This window comes from Diplotaxodon limnothrissa, linkage group LG2, assembly GCF_057381915.1.
Source record: "Diplotaxodon limnothrissa isolate DT_005_m linkage group LG2, D_limnothrissa_male_GT1.1, whole genome shotgun sequence".
Lineage (NCBI taxonomy): Eukaryota > Metazoa > Chordata > Actinopteri > Cichliformes > Cichlidae > Diplotaxodon > Diplotaxodon limnothrissa.
The window spans coordinates 26,532,711-26,543,495 of record NC_140597.1 but is presented as its reverse complement, the minus strand read 5'-3'; positions in this window follow the sequence as shown (position 1 = coordinate 26,543,495).

The following is a 10,785-nucleotide window of genomic DNA, read 5'->3' as shown; positions in this document are numbered from 1 at the left end:
GGACTACTTGTCCAGTTTGTGAATTCTACTGACATATTCTAACAACTATAAGTACAAATTAGTAATATAGACATCTACACTGGCAAAAAGTCATTACAGTAACAGCCTAGCTCGTGTTAATTTAGCTAACTGTAGCATAATGCCTCTGACAAAACTAGCATTACTGAGGAAACTGATCCCACTGGGGATAGGTGGCTGATTGAAATCACATCTAGACTGATGATTTTGTAGCGTTTGAGCCAAAGCAAGTCAGGTTTGCTCATGTCCCTTATGTCTATTTGGAACTACGAAGAAGTCATTCATCAGTTTGTGCAGCTAGCTTTAAAGTATGAGCTCACTGAAAATGGCAAAACAAATGGAAATCTGCTGAGGAGATCCTGCCCTCAAATTTGGCAACTCCAGCTGTCCCAGTGTGTGGTGAGTTCACTAATCCACTTGTGCACCTTGAGATAGTGTCTCTCCTGCTTTGTACACTGTGCTCCCCAAGACTTTTGAAAATGTGGCTACACTGACATTTTCCTGATATTTGTTCTTAATATTCTTGAATTTGTTATGTTGTCTATAAAGGTGCACCAGTGCATTACTTTATTAATTGCAGAATTCGTTTTAAAATGAAATCTTACACTTTTCATACTGTGCATCCTCTGATTTGCGTGTTCAAATACAAACACAGTTGTGCACATACTGTATGTAACAACTTCTCAATCATAGTTTATCCCTTTCTGAATCGGTTATCTAAAGGCCCCCACTGTCTCAAATGTTTGCCTGTCCAGTCCTTTTGTCGCATCCCTGCACCACAATAAAATGATAAAGGGCAGAACTGTGCAAAAGCCTTGAGCCACCCCTCATCTCTTTATATTATGCTTCCAAGGAGTTTTACTGTCTTGTAGTTATTGGTGATCTGAGCAGTAGTTCTCCAGGCTTTCTGAAGCTCTTTCGAAGTTTTTCTTTGCACACCTGCTGCTTTTTCAGTCATTTTCAGTCCACTCCTTGTACCTGACTATTTTCAGACAAATGTTTTTTTGGTTTCTGTGCGTCTGTTAAACCACTTAACACTGACGAATAAATCACTCATGTACAAAAAAAAAATCCACTCAACTCAAGGTCATGTGTCAGGTCTTTGCTTGAATTTTTTCCTATTTCTTAAGGAAATGACATGATACTGTTCATGTGCCACTCAACTGGTGTTGTCTTTACACATTGCAGACAACTTAGCAAAGATCTAATTGTGTCTTTAAGTACTTTGAGTACTGTCTCCAAAACACACAATTTTGTTCCCATTTCTTTACCAGATAATGAAAAGATGACACAGTTTGACTGAGTATTTTTGCACCAATAAGTTGATTCCAGTGAGCTATTTGGAAACATGGCTGAGAATGGTATGCAGTCTGTCCTTGAAAATTTGAAGAAACTGGACAACTGAAGGACAAAAAAGAATTGGCAGGCTTAAAAACTATCTACAGCACATGAACAGTATCATGTCATTTCCTTAAGAAATAGGAAAAAATTCCAGCAAAGACCTGACACATGACCTGAGAGATGCATCTGGCCATTCAGCTGATCCATCTACTGTTCACTGAAGCCTAGTCAGAAATGGTCTCAGTAGAAGAGTGGCTTTCAAGAAGTTATTCTTAAGAAAGGGAAACAGTAAGAAAATGCTGATGTATGCCAAATTACACAAGAGCTGGACTGAAAATCACCGGCAACAGATCTGATGGAGTGATGAATCCAAATATGAAACTTTTAGCCCAACTCATCATCATCATAATCGTCACGTTCTGAGGAGGTCAGGAGAGAGGTACAACAAGAAGTATCTAAAACCATCTGTAAACATGATGGAGACTCTTTCCTGGTTTGGTGCTGCATTTTATCATGTGGTGATCTTGTCAGAATTGATGGAATTATGTATGCAGAAAAGTCCGATTTTGATCCATTGTGCAATACCATCTGGAAAGAATCGGATTAGCAATATTTTCATTTATTTTTCAGCATTACAATGATCCCAAACACATTCCCATTTCAGCAAAAATTATACATGTATAGCGGAGCACTGTGTTCATCCAGCATCCAGAGCTTTGGAATATCTCTGGAGAACTATTCCTGAAATTTTCTTATAGAAATTACAAGAAAGCCTGTCTAAGAATACATATCACTCCATCTATTTCCCATCTTTTCTAGCAAAATTTCAAGAAATATGGGTGACACACTACTTTTGCACAGACTTGCACGGTACTATAACACAGGGAGGGCATCTTGGAGTGGTAGTTAGAATAACCTGACAGGTAATGTCCTGAGTTCAAATCTTTGGCCACCTGAGGCCTTTCTGTGTGGATGTGTACCCATGTTTAGGGTTCTTTCCAGGTACTCCAGTTTCTTCCCACAGACATGCATGTAAGGCTAAATTGGCTGGAGGTGTGAATGTTAGCCTTATGATAGATTGGCAACCTCTGCAGGGTGCACCCTGCCTTTTGCCATATGAGTGCTGAGATAGGCTCTACGATTATGAATTGAATGGGCAGAAGAAGATCGATGGATAGATAACTGACAATTAATACTGTATAATTGTTTAAATTTTAACTAACTGTGTGTTATCCATTTGTTTTGAGCCATTAACAGGCTGTGTTAAATCCACAGCTGAACTATGACCATAATGATGTAATAAAATCTGAATCTTCTGATTTTTTTCCTTGTTTAATATATAGATTTATTTTTGAAAATGATCTAGAAATAAGGATCGTGAGCTTTATTTAACCAAAGTAAATTTAAGGTTAGCGTGATTCTGTTTGCATTTGCTATGCTCCAGGTTTTATCTTGCTGCATTGTTAGCATTTAGGATAATCATTAAAAAAGGTCTTTTTTTCATGTATTTAGGCACAAAAATGATGTGTGTTCATGACTGTCTCACACATGGCTGACATGTTACTTTTTGACCTTTTATAAGAACATCCGTATTTCAATTGGTGTATTGGATTGTGTAATAATAGCCTAAATGACGATTTGAAATTATCTAATGATGTCAGGGCTCTGTGTGCAGGCGGATGGAGAGGAGGATCCAAATGCGAGACTCTGAGACTGAATTGAAACTGAGAACCTTAGCTTTATTGCTGGTGATAAACAAAAACATGAACTGAACAATGACACTGAGAACTGAACACACAGGCATAATTCTGAGGGTACGACGTGACACTGAGCACAGGAAAACACAGGGCTAATATACACAGGGTGGTAATCAGGGAATGGGCAATAGGAGGGAGACACAGCTAGGAGAAATTGGACTAACATAGACATAGACTTTCACAATAAAACAGGAAATAAGACACAAGGGCGCAGACTAAGAAACACAGACTTAACACGGGCAGAACTAAAAATAAACCAGAATAAGCTGGAACATAGAACATCATCATAATCATCATCATCATCACAAGCACTAAAAGAATAAGGAAACAATCAAACACACCAAAGTAACTTGAAATGCAGATTCAACATAAAACCCAACAAAGCACCAGAGAAACATAAAGAACAATCCATCATTCAAAAATAAACCAAAACATATCTCAAAATACTGGGTCAAACTGACCCAGAACCGTGACAAATGAACTTTTCTTTTCTCTAAGAATACAGGAAAAAACAAAAAGTGTATAAACGCAGCTGGGTATGACACAGTCCTACTTCATATATAGCACACACAGGCACCCATCATAATTGTCCCCGCCACAAATTATATTTTCATCTCATTATCCATGCACTTCAAAATTAAACTTCTTTCAAATACCAGACATTGTAGGGAATAACATAGCTATGAGCCAACGCAGAGACACAAGTCTGGTGTCTGAAAATGCTGACTCGGCCATACTTCACTATGCTGTGTTTGAAAAAGAGCAGGGTCTGTTACAGATGACAGAGGATAAATGCAGGAGAGATGCTTTATGGGGGATATGGTTTGTCCTGTGATTTAGCTACCAGTTGGAAGGTCTCACAGCGGCACTGATTCACTTATACAAGTCATGTCAGTAGCATCAGCTGAAGCCAACAGTAATGATGAGTACAACCCCTGCAGTACAACCACATGGCAGTTGCTGCCTTACTAGCAGCCTCCTCAGACCTCATACTGTCTGCACAGAGATACACTTTACTATTGATGTTTTATGCTTTAATTATCAAGATTTGTGGGCAATGGACCCCTCGTGCTTAAATGGAAAGACACGGACGTGCTATAACTTTGAATCCAGGTTAATAAACTTGAAAGCCAAGGCCGTCGCGTCGCTTTCCGTTCGTTTCTCCTTCTTTTTCATCTTGTCTATCTACTCATCTTCATCCATCGCTTTTCTGTCTCCCACTTTAAAGCCTCCTATACTCTCCTGTTGACAGCTTTGCTTGGCTGAAGAAAAAAAAGCAGTAGAATTACTGAGTAAAAGGGAAAAAGAGAGCAAATAACAGTTCTTAGAATGTTTGGATTGTGAAACCAGAACATTAGTACAAACCATAATGGCTGGCCCAAAGAGCCCGGTGCCTCTCCAGAACTTCACTCTCACAGGCAATGATGTAACGCCAGCCATTTCATATGAAGCATTCGCTTGTTGCACTCAAAGTCTATTTATACTTTCTCCGTCTACTCAAAATAAAGCAGCCTATGTTAGACTGATGCTCTTTAAATAGCCTGTTAGTTTAAGCTAAGGGAATTAGAATACAACTCCATGGTGGCGATCGCTCGCTATAATTATTATACTCTAACTTTAATTTGCTTAAAGCCTGAAAAGTAGAAAAAGATGTGAGCAATTCGTCATACAATGATGAAAAGAGGAACACTTTAATGCTTGTTTGCGATGGTGTCCTGCACTCAGATATCCACAAATGACTGAATTATTGGACATAAAACACAAGTGAGTCACTCAACTGGCAGGTACAACCTGTTCAGAATAGATACTTTTTACTACTACAAAGCAGTGTGTGTGAGTGCGTGTGTCTGTGTGTGTGTGGCACGTGTGTTTGTGGTGCCAACCAGGCCTCAGTGTATACTATGCAGCAGAATAAACAAGTCTGTCTGTGTTCACAGCCTGTAATTAAAGCCGTATAAAAGTGCACACGCATGCAGTAACACAGCACACGTCATGGCCCTGAGAGGCTCTGTTTCCCTCAGCCCTCAGCATGGGTTTGACAACAGCTGACCTAAACCACCTATGGCTAACGTCTCTGCAAAGACATATAGGAAAACTAGAAACATAACATGAGGAAAGCTGCGTAGGCCAGACGTGCAGCATACAGTAAAATGCTGTTTAACAACATACTTCCATTGCACACAGCAGCCCTGTGCAGCCTTGCTTCATCAAAACTGGGTTCTCAGTGCAGCACTCTGTATCAACCACTGCAGACAGCTTTGACTGTGTTGGCTTTTTTGAAGGGTAATCAGACCTCCCAGTGGTTTCACCACCACCTCGGCCATAAAAATAACCTAGACATGAGAAAAGACTGCATCGTGCTGAATCCTGCCAAAATTTGGCCTAAACGTAAGCATACCACAGGCCATAATCTGCCATGAGCTGAGCTAATAGACTGGAGCCCTAGCAGCTCAAACATGACAGTTGTGCAGATGTTAGTGGATTTAATTGCTGGGTCAGTTTATTAAGCCAGCGCTGGATTATTTCATGTGATAACACTGCTCAGCGAGATTGCTAGAAATCTAGATTGACTGTATACATTTTAACATTGGTATATGTAAAAGGGCTGCTGACATTTTAAAGCCATCTATGCACCTATGTTTGAGAATATGTGTGTTTCTGTGCCGTTTGCTCACGTGCACGTGAGCTCCAGAGACACTACATTAAGGTTTCTGACCAGATTTTGCCCCCTGGTGGTAAAATTTAGGCAGCACTGGTTTTGCCTCCCACCCATCTGAGTGAAAAGGACATTTGTGTACTGTGTATGAGTGATGAGTTTAAATGATTAAAGAAATGTAAGGCTCCAAAAGAAAACAATTGCAGGCGAGTAGCTTAGATGAAAAGTGATTGCCTTGCTGTTAACTCAATTGTGTTTATCTTTGTGTGTCCTTGTATTACTAATGTTGCGGGGATATAAACTTATTTCCACAACAGGGTCCTTACTCCTCTTACGGGGACAAAAAGCAATTCCCATTTGAGGTGGATAATTCTAATAAAAAAAAGACTAAATCTGAGGTCTGGATGAGGGTAAGCCAATATAATGTCATTTGATGACTTGTTTCCATACATATATGTGCATCAGTTACCAAACAGATCCCCATCATTGGTGCCAACGATGGACCATAAGTCCCACGCATTTCCCATGCTCACTCACACCAAGCAGAGAGTTCCACCTCACTCTCTCCTCTCTCTCTCTCATTTCACCCTGTATGTCCTCTTCTTTTCATTCACTCGCTTCCTTCATCACCGCTGCCATTATCATCCCACTTTGTTTTTAGCTGATTTTCAGCCTGACCTCATCTCTGGAGGAGGATAATTACTAAATGGGGACACTGTGTTTTAACAGTGATTTTTGAGGTCAGCAACTCGCTCACGTTTGCTAGCCTTTTTTGTTCCGGGCTGTCAGTAGGGAACTTGCCAATGTTCCCGTTCTCCCCAATAGTCTCTCTTTCTGACCCCCATGCATACATCGGTCCACACTGGGACTGGTTCAGGAATCAGGAGTAAACACTGTTATCTTTCACTGTTGCAGGACTTGGCAGGGCACTTTCTGTACACTGCGTCTTGGTACATTGTGTTCATGCAGTGTTAGATGTTAAAGAGTGGTGATTGCAGAGAATGTGGCATGGTTTTGCAGAATGCCAGCTTAATAAGTTCAGCCACGCCAAGAGCTATATTTGCATTCCAAACGCTCTGCTGCTCTACAATCCAAGGCACTGTACATTGTTTTCCCATGTCTGGAATATTAAAATGAAAAACTGCATATCGACTTCATAAACATCTGAGTTGCAACTCAGAGTCATTTGCAGCATGGGCGATTGCTAAGCGGGTTTTATCGGTGTGACCTGGATTGTCCTGAAGCAGGTGGCCAGTTATGCAAAGACTTAGGTACCCTGAGTGAGTAAAACGCTGGGCTAACAGAGCTGCGCTGGTATTCCACTCACCTTGAGCATGTAAAACACTATCCCTGTGGAAGCACGAGGCAGGCATGGGGGAAGGGGTCAAACTTTCTTCCCTGACTAGACATAGATCACATAACTGGGCCAGCATGGGTCTAAGTCGGCTTCAGCTGTGGAGGTAAACCTCTTGATAAAGGAAAGGGGGGGAGAAAGAAACTTGCCAATCAGTGTAAGTTCAGTGCTGCGTGTAAATCAAAACTAGAATGAAGACACTTCTGTGGCTGAAAGTCAAGCCTTATTACACAAATTCAGAACAACACGACAAGAGAGAGTGGACAAATCAATTTAGTGTCTGTTTAATGGACACATGCCTGAATTCGAACCCATCTATTTATTTCCCAGTAACAGTCATCACTGGCTCTACGTGTCAGTTTGAACGTGCAGCATTCAGGGAATGTAACTCCTGTCGTACGTGCCTCGAGGTTGCCACAGAAATTAAGCACATAGGTGTAAAGAAATGCCAGCCAGCCTCTCCATGGCTCCTTCAGTCCAGCTCCTGGCAGTGTGCTGGCAAGGTCCAGGCCCAGGAATGCTGTGCCCATCTGTCAACACAGAGCTGCCTTCCATGGCAGATGCCACAGAGAGGATTTTTGTAACCTGGCCCTGGGTGGATTTCATAACCTGGCCTGGCAGTAGCAGAGAGCCTTAGGGCTGCGAGAAGATTATATGTTAAGATAATATAGAGCTGCATGGATCCCTGTGTCTATGTGTGTGCATCCCAAGAAGGTTTTGCTCACCAGAGTGGTGAATAAGGGCATTCAAAAGCTTAAGTAGAATTCATTGGGCTTATAATGTGACAGATAACTTTTACCTGTGCTACATGCTCACCTCTGCTCATCTTTCTGTCCTGTACTCTCTTCCATCCCCTTCTCCTCCCCCTCTCATGTCTCTCCTAACCACTCCTCTGCTCTGAAATTTATAATGAATGGTGTTCTCTATGTGGGGCCTGAATATGTGTGGTGGACTCAAGGGATCACCACCTGAGTGATGAGTCTGTCTGCCCAAGTCTCTCTAGCTACCTCTCGCTCTCTCACTCTCTCTCTCTCTCTCTCTCGTTCACACACACACACACACATGCTTGACCTGCTGGGAACACAGGGTCTTGCTGTATCAGGCCTGTGTGGCAGGGGCAATTAGAAAGGTCCAGACGGAGCACAAGCTCTCTTCTCATACTGTCCCCATTAAAGAGGGAGAGACAGGCAGTGAGGGAAGACAGGAGGAGGATACACAATAACAGTCTCTCTCTCCCACTTATAAACACACAGTGGCCGTACAGTAACCTTATACAGACATATGCTTACTAAGGTAGTAAGCATGGTGTCTCAGAAGCACCAACAGTACAGTACAGTATGTTATAGTAAGCACTGAAAAAAAGTGTTTTTTTTAGCCTGCTTAAAAGACGCCCTATTCATTGGGTCAAGCTATCACATGGGTTTCCCAGAAGTCCACTGTCAAATACTGAAAATAATAGGCCAGAGTTGGATGAATCAGTGTCCAGACCTGCCCGGCAGGATCTGTTTGCCAAGATAACAACACAATGATCGAACCCCTCAACGCTGCAGAACCTGCCACACAATTAGAGGTGATGAAAATTGATTCAGAGCAAGTGAATGACGTGTTTATGTGTTTTTCCACAGGAAGCAGTCATGAAGATGCCAACGACATGATAGCTTCTGGAGGAATATGTTACAGCTGACAGTATCGTGTGTGTGTGTTTATGTGCATATCAGGATCTGATGGGTGGCAGATCACTCATCCATGAAGAGAGATCGGCGCTCTTTGTCTCCACATGAATTTTCATGCATTTAGCCATGTGTGTAACTCAAGCTATACCAACAAGACTTATTCTAATGTTGGTCATTTAGCCTATTAGCAATGCTCTTACCTCATTTCTTTGTGAACTCCAGTGGTGTGAAAAACAGACTACTCAACATGTGAACTTGGCTGGTAAACTCTGGGTAATTTAAGGACCATAAAGCAATGGCAGCTGATGCAGCACAAACGGGCTGGCAGTGAGAACCTACAAACCTCGGGGCACGTAGTCGGTCCCAGTTCACTTGAGGACCCATGAGCTGAGGATCAAGAAAACTAATATTTAAAGAAGGGAGAACGCAGAATTCATATATATTTATAAATAGGTAAACATTAGGGGAGTAATACAGCTCCTAATACATAATTTACGCAGAATTCAGATAAGACAAATACACTTTTATAAAGAACCCCATATTTTACACAGCACAGAGGGAGATTTTAAGGAACAGGGCTGTAGATGTTTATCTACCCTGCATTCAGAAATTTCCAACAATTTGGGTTTAAAAAAAAAAATCTGTCATTTAAATTTGACTGGAGTATAAGATAAAATATGTCATGGTGTTTATTTAGATAAACAATATGATGTTGATGTGTGACAGTTAGTAAGTACTATGTGATGCTGCCCCCCTGTGGCCAGTTTTCATGATAACAATAAATAAGTAATTCAAACTGATGAGGTCAGGGAATAGTGTTTATTTTATTTTATTTTATTTAAGACATTTTTACACAAGAAGTGCTTTACTATGAAATGTAAAATCTTGTGTTACTAAGAAATCTCTTTTTGGTTACAAAAAAGAAAACAGATTTATTTAGACTTTATTTAGTTTTTATAGCCTGCAACCACCTGTGTCACTGGGTCGCTGAACAGTCTCAACAGTTGGTGAAGGCAACATGTCAGGCAGCAGGACGGGAGGAAGGGTAAGGGAGAATCCAGAAGACAAAGCAATCACATGAACACCAGGAAAGGACTGCAAACCTGGTGGGTGGGTGCAAGCAAAATACACTAGCAAGAAAGAAAGAAAAAAAAACTGTGATGGCAGGTAAACACAGTGCAGGAAATCACCCTTGGTCAGAATGGACATGAAATAAGACAAGTGAAAAAGAGAAACAAATAAACAAGCAAAAAAAAAAAAAAACAACAACCAAACAAGTGTGACAAGATAAGGCTTTTTATGACTCTGGAGGGAACTTGTGTAACAGATGTGTAATAAAATGTAAAAAAAAATATGAGGGATGTTAAAAAGGACTTGGTTGCAGAGATAAGTGCATAAGTTTAGGAGTGGCTCCTAAACTGTTCTACTGCTCATAAGTGGATTACCCCCATTAAAATCACTGTAGCATGTACAATCTGTATATGTCAGCAAAGCACAATCTGCCCATTTAAAATCCATTCATCAGCTCATAAGCTACAACACAGTATCCCACTACTGACCTCAAACATCAGCTGTGAAGGGCCGTAGACAAAACTAAATTAGGCGCAGAGTTAGATCCATCCTCTTATGTCCCCTGGGGGCTCGAACATCACCTTGAACCCAGCAAAAGATTGTGTGAAGCCTTGCCAAGCTTATGAACATGACCTGGGGAGTGTGTATGAGGGATGGGGGAGGAGGGTGAGAGGATGGAGGGTAGATAAAGGGGATGCTGCTCTCTCCATCACAAAAAAAGATAAATGATCCACAGACAGATGGCACTCAACATCACTGCCATATTCAGATAGTTTCCAGTTACAACAACCTGAATCTGGATCAGCGGATGCTTATGGTTACACTTGTGTCGCTTGATGAATGAGACAGTGTTGACCCCTGAATGATCCCTGCAACAGCATGACTTCTATTGCTTTAATTCACTAATAAAAACCC